The following is a 23,900-nucleotide window of genomic DNA, read 5'->3' on the forward strand; positions in this document are numbered from 1 at the left end:
TTCAAATGAGTATTGGACATCTTTCTTGGATTTTATTTGGAGTTTATAATTCTGGGCAATTATGAATCTAGAGAAACAAGGTAAATTACTTCTAGAAACCAAGTACTGTAGTTATTGAAAATGTCACAATCGAAGAACACAGAGACACCATACATATTGCTCTCATTCTGGCTAACATTTCTGAATTTGCTTATTATATCATAAAAGTAGTACATTGTTACCATCCTCATAATTCTCCTCTGCTATCCAAGGGTGGTTTCCTCATTAGGATTCTTGGGACAAGGAATTCTTTTTATAATATGAAGTATTATTTAACTATTTCCATAGAAAGCTCCAGCCTCTGGATAAGTCAAATTTCTCTTTGTGTTTATTGCTTTCTGAGTTGGTTCAGACACTCGAAGAAGTAAAATCCAAAGTGGGGTGAGATGTGACTGTGAGTACATGAGAATGATGGAGAAAAGAAAGGGCTTGAAAGTCTTCAAAGCATGGGCCAGATTTGACATCTGTGGAAGATGTCAATGAGCAGCAACCTAGTTTCAGTAAAGGCCTAGTGAGAATTTCTCAACACCCGGTAGAATCCCTCAATCCTCAGGAAGTTTGACTCATCTTATCCTTCCTGCCTCTCTAGTTTTTGAAGGGTTCAGCCTCTTGAAAGCATGTTCCTAAGACACACGCAGTATTTGATTCAGCATGCAGCAGGGACAAAAATATATGTGTTGGTTTGGATGGGAATGACCTCCACCCACTCATCTCTTTGAATGTTTGGTGCCCCATTGGTGGAAGGACTAGAAGGCATGTCCTTGTTGGAGGTATGTTACTGGTCTCGGGCACTGAGGTTTAAAAGCCCAAACCAGGCCCAGTGTCACTCTTCTGCTTCCAACTTTCAGATAAAATGTACGCTGCCAACTACTTCTTCAGCACCATCACCGTCGGCTTGCTGCCATATATGCTGACATAATGGCCATGAACTAACCCGATGAAACTTCAACAGGTTAAGCGCCTAGTTAAATGTTTTCTATAAGTTGTTTCGGTCAGGGTGTCTTTAACAGCAAGAAAACAGTAACCAGGATGACACCTCATAGCAGACCTATGTGGCATAGTCTTCTGGCAGCTTTTTCCTTTTTTAAATGCTTGGAAATTAAAGCCCTTTCTAAAACCAAGCCCACAGCTTATGCCAAATAAGTTTTTCAAGGGATTCCAACTACATTTCTTATTACATGCGATTTTGTAAGTTATTCATGTCACACAAATATTTCACAAGTAGTTAAAACGCTAAATTGAGCTTAGAGCTTCTTGTTAAGAGGACTGATATAGGTGATTATTATGGGCAACTTGCTTATAATGACTGGAGAACTTTGCAGTAAGTGAAAAAGGATGACTACACTGGATGACACATGCCCTGACCCTGTCTCCTGCTAGCACTGGTTTTAATAGGATACATGACATCCTTAGTTTCCATTTTCTCATATGTAAAAGGAAGGATTTCTCTTCCAGATGGGTAATTCTAAAACTTTATAAACCTGAAGAAACAGTGCTGTCAAAGCAGTGCACGTTAAAAATAATGAGATACATTAATGAGATATTTTTCTTCATGTATATGCATTTGTGACTAGTTAAAATTTCATGTTCATATCCTCTTTCTGTTTGAAAATATGCAAAGGCTTATTTTATTGAAATTAATTTGGTGATATTTATCAGTATTCTTTATAATTTTCACTTGATACATTTGTTCCAGAGCTTCAAGGAGATTCTCATTAAAACTCCTGCAACGGCTCCTTCCACAGTAGTTTTTTACTCTAGAGCAATTTCAAATTTCAGAATTTCAAAGTCTTAATATAATAATTACAGGGTATGTTCTAGAACCATAATGATTAGAAGTATGCTTTGGGAAGAAAGGAATGAAAAGTTATATAACAATATGAGGATTAAGTGCTTTTTCAGTACTACTCAAAATTTGCCTTAAAAGTATATAGATAAACACTGTGAGAAAATGACACATATTGGTAGTTCTTGCATATGGGTAGCAGAAATATGAATAAATTTATTTTCCTCTTTACATCTCTTTTTATCCTCCCAAATTTTGCAATAGCCTGTGGTAATTAATTGAACAATTATTTTTAATGAGAAGTTACTGGAATGAATGATGAATAGGACCAAAACACTTCTTAACAGTTGAAAATATTTTTGATAAAATAGAGTTGAAATAAATGATCAAATAAGAGTGTGAACTCATTAAAATTTGAATTCTATCTTAACTATAGCACAGACGCCTTAGAAATAACTAAATAAATGAATTGGAATAGTCACATGCGTGACCCTGTATCATTTTCCCTAGGCATGTTAGCTAAAACATCTGTTCCTTCTGCCCACAGTATAAGCTGGGGATTATTTAAAACTATATGTGAAAGTCAAGCCCCTTAAAAAATAAGCCTAATTAATTTCTTTATTTATATTTGTTTTGATTGATATGTTCAAAGTTTAAGAATAGTACATATCTTTTTGATACATGTATGCAGGAAGTCAGCATGTATATGTATATGTGTATGTGTATGTGTGTATGAACATATGTATTTTCACATTATTGTCTAAACAAGGGTAAGAAGTCATTGTGTGCTGTTGCAAAGTAGGATGGCCATAGACAAAGATAATGTGGTATGTATTTAAAAGAACTAGAAGAGAAAATATTTTCAGTATTAGCACTGTAAAGCCCATTTAATTTTATGTTCTAAATTCAGTTTTTCAGGAGAGAGCCTTTGTCTTTGGATCAACACCTTAAGCACTATGCTTAAGGGACATATCATTTACAGAGCAACATTCCCTAAATACTTTGAATTTAAATTTCTAATTTAATTCTGTCAGTATTTGATCTGGCTTATAATGATATTTCCAATCTTTTTTATTCAGGACCTTCACAGGGTCAGGTGACATTTTAGGATGGTTTTTATTCATGTAAAAAATTTAGTTTGAGGAAATGCAGTAGCTCACTTGAGCTGTTGTTGACATAGCAAGCATGTCAGTATGCAGCCCAAGCTGGCCTCAAACATAACCCTTGTGCTTTAGATTAACCACTGTTGAGATCTCAGGTATGTGTGGCAAATATACAACTATAACTTTTTGACCACAGAGCAATATATTGTTGTACATGTTCACTGACTTAACTTCCAATGAGTGTATTGGTTTTATAGTGATGTAATAATAAAATGTCCCAAACCAATGGTTTCAATGTAAAAGAAATGTTTTTCTCACAGTGATGATGGTTAGACGTTTGAAGTAAAGGTGCGGAAAGAGTCAGACTCTCTTTGATATCTTTTAATAGAATCTCTTATTACTTCTTCTGATTCATGGTGTTTGCCATCAATGAATGCCATTCCTTGCCTCATTTGCATATACAACATGGCTCTAGTCATACACTATCTTCTGACGGTATCTTCAAATAACCTTTTATTCTGCATCTGTTCTACCCCTATGTCTACAATCCCCTTTCATTTAAGGACTGGAGAACATCACAATGACTGGTTTTAAAGTTTTTCCTCTGTCAAAACTCATTTCCTAAATATATCACATTCCCTAAATATAAAATTGTCGTATTGCTGAAACGATGATTTCAACATCTATCCTTTGAGGGGACATAATTCAACCTATAGAAATGAAATAATACTAAAAATCTAGTTAGAGAAGAGAATTAATGAGAAATTAAAAGGCAAGTATAAACCATTTGAGATCATCCATATTTTACAAAGGAAAATCACCTTAAAGCAAACTTCATTGATGACCATTATTTTCAATGATAATATATTGTTGGCTTGATCAGTCCTTATTTTAAACTGTGAGGCCACCAAGTACCTAAAAGTCTCTACAGATATATCACTAAGTCATTAAAATAGTAAATTTTACTTTTGAAGTAAGGTCTACTTGATGAATGGATCAAATTCTACTAGGAAACTTGTCTAGAGGCAAGCTAACATGACAATGGAAGTTAATATTCTCAAAGAGAACCTTCTGAATCAATAACATGAGGACATAACCAGAAAGAGACATACTCAGACCTCATTGATCATCATTTGGATCACAAGTTGTATGGGAGTGGCCAAAAATTACAAGCTTAATTCACACTCCAAGTGATATTTTCAGATTTAAGAATCAAGAGCTTAAAAAATCGGTGGTATGTACTTGATATATTTGTAAAATGTATAAGATAAATAATTACTTGTTATCTATCCTGAGACTTGAAGGGTCTGAAGTGGAGTGTTACATATGATGAACACTTCTGCCTGTGAACCGTGCAGTCTGCAGAGTTATAGCAGAGAGAGTACTGATGAAGGAATTTGATGGAACGGTTGACACTGTCCTTGGTGCTGATTTAGCTCTGTTGTGTTACTTCCAGCTCAGAGTCTATTCGTGGAGCCTACCAAATACTGTGGCTAGATAGGTTGGATTTTCACCAGAAGAGATTTGCCAGGCTCAGAGGTCTCACTTCATGCACATTGGTTAGCCTAGCCTAGAAGAAGATAAGAAGTTAAGGGTAATGGCAAAAATTACAATGGTAACAACTAAGACAAACATGGTGCTAATAACCACAATTGATGTATGTAAAATAAATTGAATAGTGAAAAACCTGAAAATTACCGTGAACATGCAACATTTAGGCCCTTGCTTGAACTTAGAACAAATAGAGATGTGGTTTTAAAGAGCAATGAATAATTTAGGAGTCACCACCAGTTAAGACAATACCTTAATAATTATCAAATTCTTGGGTATAAATTAATTTTTTTGCAATTTGAAGTCTGTGTTCTCAAAGGCAAAGTGTCTTTTGGGTATAATATGTGGACTTTTACCTGGCAGCTCTTGAGCGGACTTGTGTATACCATATCCCTTTTCTCTTTTCTATTTATTTTATCATTTGATTGTGTGTGTGTGTGTGTGTGTGTGTGTGAGAGAGAGAGAGAGAGAGAGAGAGAGAGAGAGAGAGAGAGAGAGAGAGGAGCATTTGCAACCATGTAAATCAATGTACACATATACAGATGCTATAGAGAGATGTCATGCATCTTTCTCTACTCTTAGACACCTTTGCTTTCAAAGAGTCTCTCATTAAATTAGAAGCTTGACTTCTTAGTTAGCATGGCTGGCTGGAGAGCTCTTGGGATCTTCCACCCAGTGCTCAGTTTACAGGCACTCGCCGCCAAGCCTGGTTGTTTAGGTGGATGTCACATATTTAAACCCAAGTCTTCAGGTTCTTGTGCTTACAAAGACAGTGTTTTCACCCACTGGACTATGACATACTGCATTCCTGTGCCTTTTTTTTAATAACAAATTACCAAATGAATATTTGTTTTATGCTCTTAGGTTGCCAGAGATAACGAGGATAGAAGCAGATAAAAATACAGGTTAATTCAGAGCATGACAATTATCTTGACATAGCACTTAGATCCCCATGGCTTTCAGGCATGACCCCACCTGTTATGTTATTTTTGGAAGAAAAAAAAATCAAGTACATTTGTGGAATTAAGTATTTTATATTTGTGCATGACATTGCACAGATTTGTCATTAATAGGCGTAACAAATAGCAGAGAAATTTAAAATTCAAATCTATTTTTGTAAGGTGCAGAATAATGGGGCTAGGGTATGCTTGGCCACCACAGACATAGGAAATAGTTTGAATTTGAATATTTAAAAACCTGCTTGTTGGAACCTCTGTTAGAGTGATTAAATGGTCTCAGACATGGTAGGAAGCTAGTGTTTTCCAAGACACCCTGCGTGTCACCGTGCAGCTCCAACAGCCATTCTTGCAGCTTTGTGCAGAGCTGCAGTTTCAGCTCCACTGAATTTAATAAGATGTCCTTTACAGGAACATCAAGCCCAGTAACTTGTACTAATTGGAAGCAGGAGAGAGGTAGTGTCATTAGCCAGACGGCACAGGACAGACAAGCTGGAAAAGATAGGAGGGCTGCAAGCAGCACCTAGGTTTTGAGATTGCATAGCTTCTCACTTTCAAAGGACACAATTATAATACAGAATTAACCCTGCTTTTGAAAAGCCATGTAAAAATAATCTCCTTACATTCCAAACACAATGAAGTCTAACTGTGGTATTGCCTTAAGACATTTGTAGGTGTGGAGGAAATTAGCCCTGTTGGCTGTTGCAATTTTTTTCCACGCTCTTAGAGCTGATGTCTTTACCTTACCACCTCTCACCTTCTCTACTTCTGCCTGGGTTTTAAACTTAGACAAACACAGCTGAACTCCCAGCTCCGTTTGTTGTTTGGAGAACTCAGCCATTCACTGTACAAAGGGTGTCTGACTGGAGCTGAGCAAAAGCCTGTTATTTGGCACAATACTTTCCCAGAGGGATTCAATATGTAATAAATAAATGAAGAGCACCTAGGTACAAAATTGATATTTTGGCATAATCTTATCAAATTACTTGCTTTGTATGACTTTTCAATAGACACCATGATTTCAGACAGGTTGGATAAGAGAAGGGTAGCTTTGTCATTCGAGGGGTCTTGTAAATCTGTCATGTTACTCAACTAAAAACCTATAATTCAATAGCTAAAGGAACCCGAGTTAAAAAGAAAAGTTCCTATCCTCTTTCTTCCAGGAAATCAAAAGGGGAAGAAATAAAAGAGCACACTGAAACATATTCTTCTCTCCTCTCTTACCTGAGTCTGGGAAGTGTTTAGAAATGTTTCTATTGAGTTCCTTTAAAAATCCAGTTCTTTTAATCCAAGCCAGCTGTTTCCTCTGAAGAGAAGCCTGGGAAAGAAATATTGTTTAGATAATCCTTTCCCGAGCCCATACATTCTTGGGGTTAGAACTGACTGAACCCATGAATGATTTACACTCTTATTTATTCCAAGAGGTTCAGAGTTTCCTGTTAGTTTTCACTCCAAACCCTTCATGGCTTCCTGAGAGGCAACACACACAACCGAGTATCCAGATAATTTAAATACATTCAGGACAACGGCTCCTTTTTGTTTGTTTGTTTGTTTAATCAAGAAAGTTTGTTTTTGTTGGAATAGCTTCGGTTTTAGAAGAGTCTGTATTCTTATTTTGCATCACATTTAGATTTAGGTGCTCTAATTGCTTCTCTAAGAGTGAATCAAATCCCATAATTATAAATAATTGATGTTTCTCCAGAGAAGTTTTAAAGGAAGACCTCATATGGGGATACAAGTATGCAGTAGCACCTAATAAAGCATATGCCTTAATATCCCTTCTATATAAAAGCAAAAGTATATTCTCAGGAGTCTTCAGGGCCCACAGGGATGCAGGGAGTGGCGATTTAGCAAAGAAGGAAGAAGAGACGGAAACTTTTATTGAGGCCTACGAGTGCAAGTCCTTCCAGATTGTCCTGAGTTGACCTATATGATCCTCAAATGTTTTAGTTACATAGCTCGTTCCAAATGAGTTCAGTATAGCATGCTAGTTTTGCCTACAAAATAGCCCATGTTTATACACAACTTAGATAAGTTTTCCACTGCAAAGTGTCTAATTTTAACCAATACATTCAGGTCCTTGGATGATGGGGACTCTCTCTCAGAGTCTTGTCTGTGACCTACAATTTCCAATTGGTTGTTCTGACTCCTGTCAAGAAAGCAGAACTGCAGAGCTATGCCCATTACATCTAGATCTTCAAAAATATCCACATAGCGAGGGCCACATTACTAGCATGTTTTCTGGTTAAACCAAACACTGGACATTTAGAGTTGTAAAAAGGCAATAAAGTTTTCATAACCATCAGTAAATACACATATCTGTAAGGACTTATTGAAGAAGACAGTTTTTCATGTCAGTGTGTGGCTTACTTTTGGCTCCACTCTCTTGACTGCACAATCCCAGGCAGAGTGCTGGGTTTAGAATGGGTGAAGGCAACTCTCTTGCCAGAGGCTCACCATGAGGCATGAAAGCATTTGTTTCTGCTTTACACAATCAACAATGTCGGAGAGAGAGGTTTAAAATATAAATATACATAATATTTTATTTATTTGTTAAATGAATGTGGAATTGATCATATTCACCTCCTCCTTCTCCTCCAGCTTCAAGGTCTACCTCTAATTTTCAACCATTTGTAATGCCATGTTCTTTTTATTTTATTGCCCAAAAAGTTCAATGTCGATGCCCGCACCATGTTACTTACATATTAATAGTGTGGGACCATCCACTGGAGCATTGACGATCTACCAGAGGCCACACCCTCCAAAAAGCTGACTATCCATTCATAAGAAGTCATCAACTACCAATAGTTCCTCAGGTTGATCTTGTGCAAGCAATCCCAGCTTCTATGATTTTTTTGTGCAGTTGTCCTGTCATGTCCAGAATACACCTGGACGTGTCCCTTAAAAGCTCAAGACCTTTTACACCATATATCCATCCATGCCTAATACTAGATATCCAGAATATAAGGAAAAATGTTTGAGAACTGAAATAACATTGATCATCATTACAGAAAATTCTTTGTTATTTTCAGATTGGTTCATTTAATCTTGTATTCATTCACCCAACCATCCATTTCACTAATAATGAAAGATATTGTACTCTATACATGGAGAAACTTTACTTAAGTATAGGAGATATGAGCAGTTAAGTGCAGAGTAGATCTTGAATTCCTGTGGGAAGTGAAGCCACCTACTTTTTGCTTGATTCACAGAACCATAGCTTTTAATTAAACTAATATGACATTTGGTAGTAAAAATGAATGAAAATAAGTTGGATCTATCATTTAGAATTTAGTCTTAAAGAAGTCAGGTTAGGCTTTTCCAGATATCCTAGAAAATAAATTTGGCTTTCTACAAAAGAGTTTACACAGCATTGTTTTCATAACTGGTCTACTATTCATTCCAGAACTCTGATGGCTGTTTGTAATTAAATATAAAAAACTATTTAAAAATTATTTATCAATTTTTGTTGTATTTATCAAGTTGTTATAAAATAGTTCCTGGATCACAAAAAAAATCACATAAGTTTTCCTGTACCAATATAGCTTTTTACTATGATAAGCAATATGCTATTTTTTCCCAATCTTTCACTTTCAATTATAATTAAGTGAATTGGTCCATCACCCCTTTCTAAGTCACTAACTATGATTATGATGAAATCATACAGGTGTTTGTAAGTGTATCCCAAGATTAAAGAAAAGTATTCTGAGTGAGCAAGCATATATGGCAATTGTATTATATATACTGACAGTAGCAAAATACTCCATTTATGTGGCTGTATTCCATCATTGTCTTTGAAGATGAATTCCCAAAATTCTTGAAAATAGATTTAAAGACTACATTATGATATTGTGAAGTTTATACTGAAATAATGGGTACTATTTCTGCTTTGAAAAGAAGGACCTGATACAATACAGATGTACAATAAGAGTTCCACTTAGGATAGAAAATTTTTACACACAGTGGAGGCTCTAGGAGATTGATCACAGTCATGGAGGACAAGAAGATGCCATATAAAGGCAAATAAATGTCTTTAAACGTGTAACATTCTATGCTCTAGTAGATGCATTTGTAAATTCATTCTAATATTTATGAATTTCAGAGCTAAAGTAACAATGATGAAATTTCATGTTTTCTTTATTAAAGAAAAATTCTCATGTAGCTCAGGCTGGTCTCAAACTCATTGTATAGCCAAGTGTAATTCTGAACTTCTGATCCTTCTGTCTCCATTTCCCAATGCTGAGATTATAAGCGTGCAATAATTTTAAATGTTTTATGGGTGTCTTGCTGATCAAACTGGGATTTTTTTTGCTTACTCCGCAAGCACTCTACTAACTTTGCATCCTCAGCCTGGCTGCACATTTGTAATATTTAATATTTATTCATATATTTAATCTCAAAAATTTCTAGTCCATGAATACGATTTATTGTTTTTAATAGAGGAAACATATATATTTCAAAGATCTTGGAGAATCCAAAGACAAAGATCCTGAAACAGGTTTGACAAAAATTGAAAATAGGATTTCATGAAACTCAGGGCTAAGGAGACTTTTGGACGACTACATAGAGAGCATTCACAGCTCAGTTGGTTATGCATTACTAAAATGGATCAAATTCTTTTGTTATTCCACAAGTTCTTGTCTTCTCTTCCCAAATATCATCTTCAGTTTCTTCCTCTCTGGACTTTCTTTTGCTCCTTTGTCATGTACTTAAAATACACAGAACAATCCCACTCTTAAACTTGACCTCCAGCCCTAGCATTTCTGATGATCTGCCTCTCTAGCTAATATAATGTTCTCTGTCTGGAGAAGGTGGATGACAGCAGAGACAACTGACAGACCTTTCTCAGCAAAACACTGTCATGTCACTAATGTTCTAAGGTGTACCATTATCCTCAGTCAGTATAGCATGGACTTCTCTCTCAGCAGAAAATCCCCAACTCATTAAACTGTGTTACTCTCTTTGTATTGCTTCCCTTAATGTGCAGTTAGTCTTATGTTGGTAATTTTCCCTTGGGGTATATACAAATTATAATCTGAAGTCCAAATTCAAAGTGAAAAAGATTAAACATGAAATATAATTAACATCTACTGAGATTCAATGGTAGTTTATTACTTTAAGTAGTTTTTCCTTGCTAAAGTGAAGTAATAAACTATTACTTGCTTTGTGAATATTTTAAGTTATAATTTATATTATTTATTTTTTAAATAATTTGTATATCAGTTTTGTATATTAAATATTTTTCTATTTGAAAATGAATAGATTAATTTTTTGTCATACATTCCATTACAAAATGTATTTTGAACATATTCGCCCACTATATCCACCCCTTCCTTCTCTCTTCCCTACCCTTAATCCCTTCTCCACTCCTGGATATTAACTCTTGTAATGAAAATGTGTATGTGTATTGTATATATATATATGAATTATACAATTTCATTATATAATATACCCAGCAAAACTACCCCCTGAAGTAAAAGGAGAAAGAAAACATTTTTTATGTTCTAAATACTCTAAAAAAAAGTTATATCCAACAAATCAAACTTAAGAAAACACAGAAACCAATATTTCTGGCTGAAGAAAAGAATTAACATTGCCAAGAGCCTGCAGAAAGAAATGCAAAACTGTAAGTACTAAAGCATAAAGTACCACTGAGAGCACAAGCAAGAGTAACAAAACTCAATAATACATTAACCACAATAAACGCATATTTCACTAATAATTTTAAATATTAATGGCTCAATTTTCTAATCAAAAGACACAGGCTTGCTGAATGGAACAGGACGCAAAATTCATCTATCTGTCACCTACAAGAAACACATCCTAGCTTTAATGGTGCTAGGTCCAGCACAGCCTTGATAGGAACAGTATAATATGTTTCCTGGCCTTGAACAGGGACAGCAGGCATGGCTTTCCACAAGTGTGAGGGCTGCAGTAGGCATAAGGCTTGTTTGTATAAAATGTACATATTTTACATTCATTCTTCAAGGAATGTCTTCCCTGTTAATATTAATGAGTCCATCACAATCAGAGACAGCACGAGTCCAGGAAGTGAAGGTATGACTAATGTCTCAGCAAAATGGTGAATGCTGGAACCTTCTGGATAGTCCTTAAAGGCATGGAAAAGAACTCTAAAAACAGGGGTTCAAAAATAAATAAGAATGCAATATGAACCACGAGGGACATCATGAATCTAAAGAAATAAAGGCAGCTGCATTAAAGAACCATCTTGTCTGAAAGATCCAGAAGAAGGCAGATAAAAGGATCCCGCGTTCATGGTCACCCTGGGACATAGCTGTCCATCCCAAGTGTGGTAGAAATTGTAATTTCAGGGTGGGGTCCTACCCAGATAGCTTATCAGCTGTGCTTAACAGAGGCAGACAGATCTCTGAATTCTTTTGCAATGTTAAAAGAAAATGTGTGCTTGCTCTCTCCTAAGTATTAAGAGGCTGTGGTAATGAAATGATACTTCATAGGATAATCAAAAGGAGGCCTGGAGTAAAATGACCAGGTTGATAGATAAAATAAAAGACTGGGCTTAAGATCTACAAGAAATGAGGTATCCTGAGAACTTCTCAGAATAGCAAGAGAGAACTGCTCAAAGAACTGTCTCAAGCAGAGAACATCAAAAAAAAAAAAAAAAAAAGCTGTCTAAAGAGAGAGCTGTCTGGAGGCCTCCAGAGAAAGCAAGTCATAGAGAGGGAGCTGTCCGAGCAGACCTGAGCAGAATATAGGGTGCCAGTTTGGACCCATGGTTTGACTTCGAGTAATTTGTTTTCACCACTCCTAGACACCCCTTCTCTCAGAGCCCCTCTCAAAGTCGAGGCTGGTCTTTGGCATAAAAGTATGCACCACTTACAGGTAAAAGGATACACAAAAGTACTTTGATTAAATGACACCAAGAAACAAGCAGGTATCACTATTCCATGTTCTGACAAAATAGACTTCAAAATAAACTATCAGAAGACAGAAAGAAGTACACTTAATTCTTCCATATTGATTCTTGGACATGTTGGATTAGGTCACAGATAATTGTTTTCAATCAATTTTTTCAGTTGAAGTTTGTGATCTTTAAGTGGGACTAGGGAACTAAAGGAAAGAAAATGAAACTAACAATTACAATGGAACTCTGGAAAAAAAAAACAGAAGGGGAGGTAAATAAAAAAAAGAGTAACAAAGGATACATAAAAACAAATAGAATCAATGGCAAGGTAGCAGGGGAGAGAGACAGACAGAGACCAAGAGAGAATATGAAAGCTGGTAAACCCCCTTCTCCCCCACACACACCTTGGGGATCTGGTTAGTTGATATTGTTTTTCCTATGGGGTTGTAATAATCTTCAGTCTTCTCTAACTCTTCCATTGGAGTCTCTGGACTCAGGCCAGTGACTGACTGTGAGTATCTGCATCTGTCATAGTCAGGCGCTAGCAGAGTCTCTCAGAGGAGAGCCATGCCTGGTCCCTGTCTGCAAGCACAGCATAGCATCAGCAATAGTGTTGGGGTTTGGCATGTGTGGATGGGACTCTCAGGTCTGGAAGGCCAGCTTTTGGGGAGCTGAAATAAGACAAAGCGTTAGAACCTATCCCCAACAGGGTATGCTAGAGCGGGGAGGTGAAGGTGCATTGGTAGGTGGGGAAGAACCTCTTAGATGCAAAGGTTAAAAGGGATGGGCTGCAGGGTTCATGGAGGGGAGACCGGGAAGGGAGACAACATTTGAAACGTAGATAAATTAAATAATTTTTTTAAAAACTGGTCCACATAATCAGAGTTAGATACTAAATAAGGAACTTAAAAAATGAAGGAAACAAGTAGTTAGAGTAAGCCTCTGCAGACTCTCTCTTGTGAGCACCGGTGTAGAGAATCTGCACTTAGTTCCTCACGTGACACAGATAGAGAATCTGTCTACATTGTCATCATATAAGGTTTCTTGTAAGGGAACAGTGGCAAAGTCTATATCATCAGTTATATAGATGTTTGTAGAGAATCGATCTCTATGTTTTCTTGCCTTTCTTCCCTGACTAAGCTAAAGCTTTCCACGAGAGCAAAGGCTTTGTGATAATATACCTTTACTGTTGATCTGTTTGTCATTTGCCCTACAACAAAGTTCATGGACTGGGGAGTTAGTATTACAGTTTTAGCTGTTTTTCTGTCTCTAGAAATTTGATAGTGCTGTTGGGAAGTTCTCTCATGGCCTGCTTCAGACCATGGCGTCTTGCCGCCCTTCCTCTCTTTGCACCTCTCCCTAGGAGTTAGTAACTCTCACCCTGATCTTTTTTGTGTACCAGATTTTTACTCTGTGGAAAATTTTGCTGTTCTGATTGTAAACTTTCTGCCCTTATCTATAGGTATTCTGCAGACCAGGGCTCTCAACCTAGTTTTCAGTAACTTTGCCTGAGTTTCTAAAATAGACTGTGGAGAAAGAGATCTGTGCCTAAATGGTAGCCAGTTAGACAACTGAGAAGAGGCCTTTCTAGTACAGCATAGAAATAGATGCAACTGAAGAATACCATTGTAAATGAATTTGCAGACTCAGAAGGATAAAATTACGTATTTTCTCTTATTTCGTGAATCATAGATTTTATATATATATATACATATATATATATATATATATATATATAAATTTCAAGTGAGAATTTTGAAACCATTATGAAGCCTGATACATTGGGCAATGAATATATTAAAATAAACACAGAAACAGCAGTTAATTATAAAAGGCTATATAAATATTACTTAAATACAATAAATATGGATGGTAAAATGGCTCTGCAGTTTATAAGGAGCTTGCCACCAAGCTCAACATTTTGAGCCTGGGTTTCACGTGATAGCTGGTGAGAATTGACTCCTGTAGGTTGTTCTTTGACCTTCGCATTCACATCATAACATGCTCTCTCTCCCCCCTCTCTCTTCCCCCTCCCTCCTGTCCTCTCTCTCTCCCTCCTTCCCTCCCCTTCTCTCCCCCTCTCTCCCTCCTCTCTCTTTCTCTCGCTCTCTCTCTCTCTCTGTATGTGTCCTACACAAAAAATGAATAAATAAATATGTTATAATTAAATACTTTAAGTAAACCAATAACGATATTTAGACCAGATAAAGGCTTCTTGTCATTGGTCTGATTGAGTGACAAGAATAGAATATTTTGTTAACTGTAGTGTCAGAGTCCCCTCTCATTGGGCTATACCGTGTGCAGTAGTCCTTCTGTGTGCAGAACATATTGTTTCCTTGTACCTATTGTCTACTTCATGCTTTTATACTCCTTCTGTCTCCTCTGCCACCATGATTACTGAGCAGTGGTAAAAGAAGGTGTTCCATTTACCAGAATAACAGTAATAGATTCTCATGGTGTAATCACAGGTTCTTTGTCTGAAAATGGTGCCAGGTAACAATTATTTTTGGAGTAGGACTTAAATCCAATCAGAACATGGTTAGTTCTTCCCATAATATTTGTACCACTAATGTTCTAGTGACCATGCCCTTACCAGGCCAGCCATTATTGTATCTTTCAGGTTTCATATCAGGATATGACTGAAGATTACTCTTCCTAGTAATGTGCATAGCATCTCTCCTCCCAACATCACTAAAACTAACCAGAAGTCATGCTTCCAGGCCAGTACTAAATTTATCCTTCTATTGGCTATATTTGAAGTACCTAAGTATCTTCAGAATGGGGTCTAACACTCAAGTTCTAGAGGATAAACAAGAGCAATAGAAATAGCTTGTAATGTTTAGGGGTTCTTCAAATCTCAATGGTTAATGACTCTGACAAAAGCAGCCTCTATTTCCCTGTGATATCTAGTGGGGGCATAACTGTCCATGTCTTAGTTAAGGTTTCTATTGTAGATGAAACACTACAGTTTAAAGAAAAATTTGGGGGTAAGGGTTTAGTTGGCTTATACTTCCACATTGCTATTCAATCATTGGAGGAACTTAGAGCAGAAACTCAAAAAGAGCAGGAACCCAGAGGCATGAAAGAGTGCTGCTTACTGACTTGTTCCTCATGGCTTGCTTAGCCTGTTTTCTCATGGAACCCAGGACCACCAGCCCAGAGGTGGCCCCATCCACAAAAATCTGGTCCATCCCACATAATCACTAAGACAACACCTTACAAGTTTGCATATAGCATGATCTTATGAAGATAATTTTTTTTCAACTGAGGCTTCCTACACACTAACAACTATAACTGTGTGAAGCTGACACAGAATTAGTACAGTTCAGTCCACTTTAGCTATATATGTGAAGCTTCAACATTAGTAGGCTTCTATACAACCTTTTCAAAAAAGCTTCCTTTATTGTTATTTATTTCTTACAGTATTCCTCAATGACCTCAGAACAGCAACCTCTGTTCTTCCACTCAAATTTAACCTTTCCTGCTCTGTCATGCACTTTACCTCTTTATACTAGTGGGTTCCACATAACTCCCACTTAAAAATTTTTTCTCATGGCCCCTTAGTACTGTGAATATTTCAAATGAATCTCACATAACTGAAGATTCAAAGTTGACATCCAGAAGTTGTGGGGTTTGGGGGATACCTTTTCTTTTATCTGTGTTCCTTTCCTTTCTTTCCCATCCCTGCTTGTGTTTTTGACTGTCTAATCTTTTCCTGGTTCCTTCTTCTTCTACCTAGTCCCCTTCTCTATCTGTCCCTCTCTTGTTCCTTCAAACTATATGGTATGGAAATAAATGTGGGCATTCCAAGTCTTTCTCTTTGTCTTAAGCCAGGGTTCAACAACTTCTCAAATGTGAGCTGAACCTTCCAGAAAAGACTATAGACACTTCCTCCTTCCATTTTGCTTTCTAGAAAAGTTTATTTCTTTACTGTTGAAGTCACTGCTTTTCTGCCATTACTTAACTCACGGGACAGCAGCTCTTAAACTCTCCCTGACTCATCTTCTAAAGGCTCTGGAAGATGTGCCTGGCTGTCCCCTCTGCCATCTTCCAAAGCCTTGTGAATAGTTTTAGTGGTGAGGTCTAACAACATGTATATATCGGTTTAATGTTTTCAATTAGGAAGCTTTCCTATACTTTAATGAACTTCAATTAATTGTTTTTATGAGTTAATTTTCAATTTTTTGTAAAATAATTTAGGTTTCTAATAATATTTGTTCATTTAAACTAGCCAAACCATCCAGAAAATGCTTGAAGAAATAATTATTACAATTATGAATGGATTACTTTGCAAATACAGATATCCTTTACAGTACTATTAGCATTAGTGATTTTATCTATCCCCTGTCATATTTAACTATAATTCAATTTAAAACAGTCAGCAAGAATGTTGCAAAAGAAAGACCTTCTTATAACACTCTCCTTCTAAAACATGATTTATGATTATTTGTAAGAGAAAGCCTTTCTCACCCAGGACATTGAGATTCTTAAAGACTTCTCAGTCTTTTAAGTCTTTAACTCTTTTCTGATATTCCTATTATGACACTTATAATAGAGCCAGGCTGTTATTTTCCAATCATTCCAGCCATTGGATCCGCAACCAGAGAATCTCTTTCTAACCCTCTCCATCTGGTGAGCACTCTCCTCCTTTGCCGACAGCAGCTTCTTGTCTGTCAGGGACCAGCTAAGATGTCAGTTTTCTGAAAAGCTTGCTCTGATTGCTTTAGGCAAAGTTATTCACTTTCAAATTAAAGCAGCAGTAACTGTATATTAGGATTGTCTGGGTATATACCTATAAGCCTACTAAACCGTACTCTATCTTAGGGCAGTGACCTAGCTGAACATATTTCATCTCCAGCATCTGGCATGAGGCACACATTTGCTCAAGGCATGTTTAACCTAATATACAAATAGATAGGTATATGAACATAAAGAATGAAGGCATGCATTAATGGATTAATGCATTAATAATGTAATAAATGAATGAACTATTAAAAGTCACTAAGTACAATTTATTAAATCACCTGGATTGTTGAAGGTTTCTAATATCTAACAAGTAAGATGGTATTATGCTAACTTTACCTCTATTCCTACAAAGTAGTCATTAATTTATTGATACTTGCCCAGGAAACTTAGCAGAGGAGTTAATTTCTTTGCTCATCTCTGATTTAGTTATTTCACTTGTTTTATTTTCCCACTCATAATTTGAGATACTAGGTTTGGGCTGGAGAGATGGCTCAGCCATTAAAGGCTAGGCTCACAACCAAAATAATAAGAGATACTAGGTTCATTTAGTTTAGAAATGGTCAAGGAGTATTTATATTAATAAAATACTTGTATAAAATAACTTCAATGTTTGTGAACCTTAAGAACTAAAAAACACATATTTGGCCTTTTTACTGGCTAATGGTTATTTTTAAAAATGAGGTTCAGCTTATACATTTACTGCTAGGTTGATTTATCAATTACTCATATGATTAAAACAGTAAAATAGGACAAACATATATTCTTATTTATCAAGAAAAGAATTTCATATCCATATGTCCATGAAATTTTACTTCAATGCTTCTGTCTTAGTCTAGAGCCCATGGTGTTGTGTGATGTAAGGCTTTGTAACTCTCTAAGTCACAATGCAATCCTATATTACCATCAATCATGCAGCAACCAGTCAGCTTGGCCACACACAGGCCAGCATGATGAAACCCTGAGCTGATTGTCTTGCTTGCTCAATACTATTTCTGAGGATGGTAACTTTCACCACAATGTCACATATACTATCTGAGTAGAACACTGTGCACCCATGGGCTACTTTTTAATGCTGTACGTATTTCATCAACTCCCCCTATTTATTCAGCATTTAGTTTTCCTACCAATCTGCTAATTAATATATTTAAAAAATATTCAAGGGATTGTTTGCATTGTCTTCACTGCCCTGCGTGGATTTCCACATGACAGTTTCAGTGACAAGCATACACCCTTCCCTCTTCTGGAACGTGTAATCAAGGAAGGTTATCCAAGAAAAATCCTGCCTTTACAAGTTACATATAGGGAACTGAAATAGCATCAAACCCCATGATGTCCTCCCAAGGAAGGACCAAACAGTGTGAGGCTTCAGAGAAGGCAGCAGCTGTAGTTCTGAACGTGAAAGAAGTCTCTGGCATGGGTGACAGGCAGGAACTGCATTTACTAATCACTTACTATGTAGTTGTTATGAAGAGAACGCTGCACACATCAATATCTTTGATCTTCACAATAATTCTTTTGGGGGTGGCTATAAATTCAGAAAGGCTGAGTGACACGCTAGAGATTATAAGACCTGCAAGGCAGACTTGGATCTGGCTTCACAGCGACAACAGACTTTTTTCTGAAGGGAAAGATTTGAACTGGGAGAGAAATACTGCTGACACGTTCACACGGGCTCCTAGTTATCTGAAGGTGTCATTGTTCCTGGGTGTTTTTAGAAGCAGCGCGTCAAAGGAACTAACAGTGCTACATTTTCAGTCATACCACCTAAACTCAGACCCTGGTGTTTACAGATCTCCATCAAGTTCTGTGTGAGTGAATAAATTATTCTGCACCTTAAGTTCTATGAGGATGACAGTCATCATGAAAGTAAACGAAATACTATCCTAGAATTCTAAAACTATGATCATACTACCTTAGGATTCTATTTGTCACTGTGTGTGTGCGTGAGTGTGTGTATATGTACGTGTGTGTGAGTGTGAGTGTGTGTGTGTGCAAGTGTGTGTGTGTGTGTGTGTGTGTGTGTGTGTGTGTGTATACACAAACACAATACTCAGGGAACCCAGAAGATGATATGAGATTTCCCTGGAATTACAGGCAGTGAGAACCACTCAGCTAGGTGCTGGGAGCCAAACTGGTTCTCTGGAAGAGCAGGAAGCATTTTTGACCACTGAGCCATCAGTCCAACCCAATTTTAATTAATTAATATTATTATTATTGTTATTTATTATTATCATCATCATCATCATCATTATTATTATTATTCCAAGAATAGGTTTTAATGTAAGTATAATGATTACAAAGCCATAGAACTATTATTGTAATTCATTTTCCTCTTACTTCCCTCAACAATGACGTAGTTAGATGCATAGACAATTCATTAAATGTCCAATGACATACTTGGACATTTGTAGTCCAGCTGCGATAATAGTTTCCTCTGTGTGTTCCTCTTGTTTCCTGAATACACAACAATAGAAAATACAGTGTGAGGGATGTTCAGAAGATCAGCTCAGTTTGAGTGTCCTTTGAGCACTCTGAACAATTATCAGCTGCACTAGCAAAGGTTGAAACAATGGAAATATCTAGGGAGCACATTCTTGAGAAGGACACAAGCTCTCAACCACAAACCAAGTGAAAAGCAAAACCAAAATCCACATTCCACAGATCACATTGTAGCAGATCATAATGTAGCAGAAAATATTTCTGTATCAGAGAGTACAGATGAACCTAGAGAGACAGTTTCACACAAAAGCCAGTTTAATGCGTTTCTGCTGAATTTCCAAGTATTTTGTTGCCTTTAAAACTTTTGCCTTTTAAGTCTTTTGCTTTAAAAACTTTCACAGGAAGCTTATAATACAATGCCAGCTTGTGTACCTTCATATCCGGATTCAATTCAATGACCCTAAATTCCACAACTGATAAGCCTCTCTCTCTCTCTCTCTCTCTCTCTCTCTCTCTCTCTCTCTCTCTCTGTATGTGTGTGTGTAAGAGAGAAAGAGAGAGAAAGAGAGAGAGAGAGAGAGAGAGAGAGAGAGAGAGAGAGAGAGAGAGAGGGAGGATATACATATTCAGGAAATCACCACATTGAGTCTTCGAACTTGGTATCATCGAGTCAAGAATACAAAACAACTTTAAATGAGACTCCCCTTCCAGGCACTTCACCTTAATTACCTACTGGTATAAATCACAACTCTGTCTGTCATTTTTTCAAAGGCCCCGTGTGAATGCAAACCAGGTGACTGTGTGGATATGTTGGAAAGTAAAGCTACAGAACCTACCTGAGCTTCCATTTTGCTCAGGGCAGTGATTACTAATGTGCAAAATCCGGAGTGATGCAAAGTGTCCAGAGTTTCAACAGAATTTATTGCTCACAGCTTTAGGGTCCCCTGGCCTTTAGCAGCTGTTCTACACCTGGACATGGAGAACAGAAACATCCCTCTTCAATTTATCTTTTCTGAACTTGTTGCTTGTGGGATTCAGATGCCAGGTGACAGGGCTGGGAGCGGCAGTGAGAGCCTCCACCTGTATAGCACGGAATTCTCTCAAGAGCTCTTGTTCTGAGTGTGGTGTGGATACCAGCTCTAACAGTGTGGAAGACATTAAGTCTTGGAGGCGGTGAGCTCATGTAGGCTCGTTTTTCTATTATATGATCTTTAGTCTGATGCGAGATACATTGATTAAGTGAGCAAGATACTAGAAACTCTTGAAAGGCTCAAGGACTCTCTCGTCCATGGAGCATATTTGGATTAATAGAATCCAGGAAATTTCTCTGTGCCTGGTAACACTGTGAGCTTTGTGGCTATTCTTACATTGACCATCATATATTAGGTACAACTAAGGTTGTCCATATACTAAATGAAGAATGAATGAATGAGTTACCCTCTTTATGATATTTAAGATGTACTACATTTCAGTGGTAGAAAGCGCATGCACTGAGGGAAAAAGACCTAGTATTTAAGTATTCTTCTGTCTCCTGTTAGTGTTATGACCTAATGCTGCACACTTAAGTCTCAGTTTCTACATCTGGGAAACAAAAATGGCACTAACTGCCTTACAGCTCTCTTTAAGATTAGATGGGATGTTTATACATGAGGGGGATTGATTCTGCCCAGTTCAGCCATTAGCCTGGTTTAAAACAGGTCAGAGCAGCAAGTAAGACAATTTTACATAATAGAATATTGAAAACGTACAGATTGATACCAATCTTGCAATGTCAAAGTTGTGATATTAGTTTGCATAATAAGTAACCAGCCTCGCTTTTCTCCTTTTTTTTTCCCTGTCAGCCCTGTTCAACAGAGGAAGTCCAAAGAGGAGAATGACTATTTTATTTAGCTGCTTTAATGTATTTCTACACATTAAAAGTATAGGAAAAGTATAGGAAAACCATTTAGGACATTTTCAATGCCGTCGTGAACTCTGTCTAGCTAAAATATGCCACTCAAACTCATGCAACGATACTATTGAATAAAAACATTTTCTTTGTTAGTTCATATTCTAATCTGTCTACTAACCTATTCATAATTTCTGTCTGTCTCTCTGTTTCTGTCTCTGTCTCTCACAAAGTGGCATGCACTCATGCACACACACACACACACACATACACACACACACTTCTATAAACACATACTTAAAAAACTCACAAACATATACATTCCTTGTCATTAATAGTGACTAACTGCTCCTTCAGAAGATGTTTAATCTTCAAGCAGCCTCTGCTCTCATGCTTATGTCTTCAACTGCTCCCTGCAAAGGGAGGAGACACAAGACATGGGTCAGTTTACAAGAACAATGTTTCTGGGTGCACAGTGAGCTGGAAGGCTTTTTAATTCATAAGCGACTATCAGCAACATTGCTTCTTACTGGCAACACAACTGCACCCTACAGAAACATACCAAAGGAAAATCCAGACCACTTGTATTCAGGGCCCTGGTTCTCCTTGCTCCATTGTGAACATATAGCCAAGAGAGGGGCCATGGAGGGATTGATCCACATGACCCGCAGTCTTCTTAATGTGTTCAGTGGCCCAGGATTATTTTTGATGTAGGAAACTTATGACCTAACTATGGGATCAATAATGACAACCTTAAATATAGTTCTATAGTACTGAGTAGCACATTTTTCATTGTTTTATCACAAGAGGGGGAAGGCTTGGATAAAATTTAACTCTCTTTTCAGATAAAATTTGAGGTTATCTACCTTGATATACTACTGAAATCTACTATTAAAATTCAGTGTGTTTTTTTTTTCAGTATTAAAAAAACAGCTCTCTGTTCCTTAAGTCGAATAGTATTCATCTTCAATGTGAAAGTTAACTGTAAAAACTGCTTGTATAATGTCAAAAGACTACAGAAACATTATTAATAAAATGAATATGAGCCTATGATTTTTTAAATTAAAAAGAAGCTCAATATGTTTATATTTCAGCAGTAGCTTCCTGATGACACAGGCATAATGGATACCCATGAGAATGCAGACAATGCCTTTGGGTACTTCATCTTGCACAGAAAAAGCTGTGAGAATAAGTTTAAATTGATCAGCTGCCTCTTTTTCCTTCCCTAGGTATAGTGAAGCTAGAGACAGATGATTAATTAATCAAACACATCTGAAAACATTTTTATTCAAATTAAGAGTAAATGTATTCTGATATTTTATGAATTCATTTAATTAGTAATGAAAGTAGACTTAATTTAGACTCATGCAAACTAACTTTACACACAATACTTGCTTCGCCATTCAGCAAACTTCACGTTTTGAAAAGTGTAGTTTAAGAGCAGATTCACCTTCAGAGCGGTGGCTCCTGGACAGAGAGCCCTGGACCCAGAGTGTTGACAGATAGCACCAGTAGGTTTCAGAAAGAAAAGGTGAGAAAATGTGCTACCCACATAACACACAGCTCAGAATAAAAAGACATTTGTGCTCTTTGTCCTACTCTTAAAAATAACACGAAGATTGGAAATTGACACTCATCCAAAGTAAATCAAGTTTACGCTATGTTCTTTCATGAATTAAAAAGAACAAGATGGAGATGTGGTAATGGAAAGGAATTCATAAGGCTAATGTGCTGCCGTCTTTTCCAAGAAAATATTAGAGTAGCAAAATAGTCTGTCCACCCCATTCACCATTAGATACATTTCTGGTAGGACGATCAAAATACCTCCCTTCCAATTATATGGGGTAGGAAATTCTGCAGGGCCTACGTGCTCACCTGTATTGGCTCACCTTGACAACATTTCCCTCAGCACCTTGCTCTGTGCCTGTACAAAGTCGTATGTTTACTAAAGGAATAAATAAATCAAAGCAGAGAGCTGCAAAAAGATGAAGCTTCCTCCCCTGGTCTTTGCAACTGTTGAGGCTGGAAGAGTTTCTTCCTGCCTGAAGTCATATTCAGTTTCAGTTCCCTGTGGCTTTTCTCCAGCTGTGTTTCTGGTAAAGATATCCATGCTTCCTTCCTCTTTGTGAGGCGCAGTACTAACCACACTCCAGGATTTGACATGTGTTTCAATTCTTTCACATAGGGCCATCTTTGCATCAGTCCACTACAGCTCCTTTGCTTACAAAATTTATCGCGTGTTTAGAGGGATAAGTGATTTGCTAGAATTTAATGTATTCTAAACCTGTAGTTTGGAAGCTGCTTGTGAGTATCCACTGCCTTTAAATTTCAAAGTGGTTGAGAAGGCATGGAAGGATGGAGAGATGTTTATAGGAGATGTGAGCAATGCGTGGGAGGTAAAGATGAATGGGTTCAAAATTCACTGTATGAAATGCACAAAGAAATAACAAAATATTGCTTAAAATTCCCATGGCATAAACAGCACCCTAAAGCTTGAATAGTATGCTTT

At 37.0% G+C, this 23,900-nt stretch overlaps 1 long non-coding RNA gene across 2 annotated transcripts; it reads right to left on the reverse strand.

The window, feature by feature from the left end:
• Positions 1-1,773: 1,773 nt before the first annotated feature.
• Positions 1,774-23,435, reverse strand: LOC120102835 (uncharacterized). Of its 2 annotated transcripts, none has more exons than XR_015620151.1 (3): positions 23,267-23,415; positions 6,660-6,753; positions 1,774-4,498 (listed from the first exon to the last, which is right to left on the reverse strand). It is a non-coding gene; the product is annotated as an uncharacterized LOC120102835 (long non-coding RNA). The 2 variants fall into 2 exon arrangements; XR_015620152.1 differs by having other exon boundaries at positions 2,013-4,498; positions 23,281-23,435.
• Positions 23,436-23,900: the final 465 nt, after the last annotated feature.

This window comes from Rattus norvegicus, chromosome 5 (genome assembly GCF_021556685.1).
Source record: "Rattus norvegicus strain SHRSP/BbbUtx chromosome 5, alternate assembly SHRSP_T2T, whole genome shotgun sequence".
NCBI classification, from domain to species: domain Eukaryota; kingdom Metazoa; phylum Chordata; class Mammalia; order Rodentia; family Muridae; genus Rattus; species Rattus norvegicus.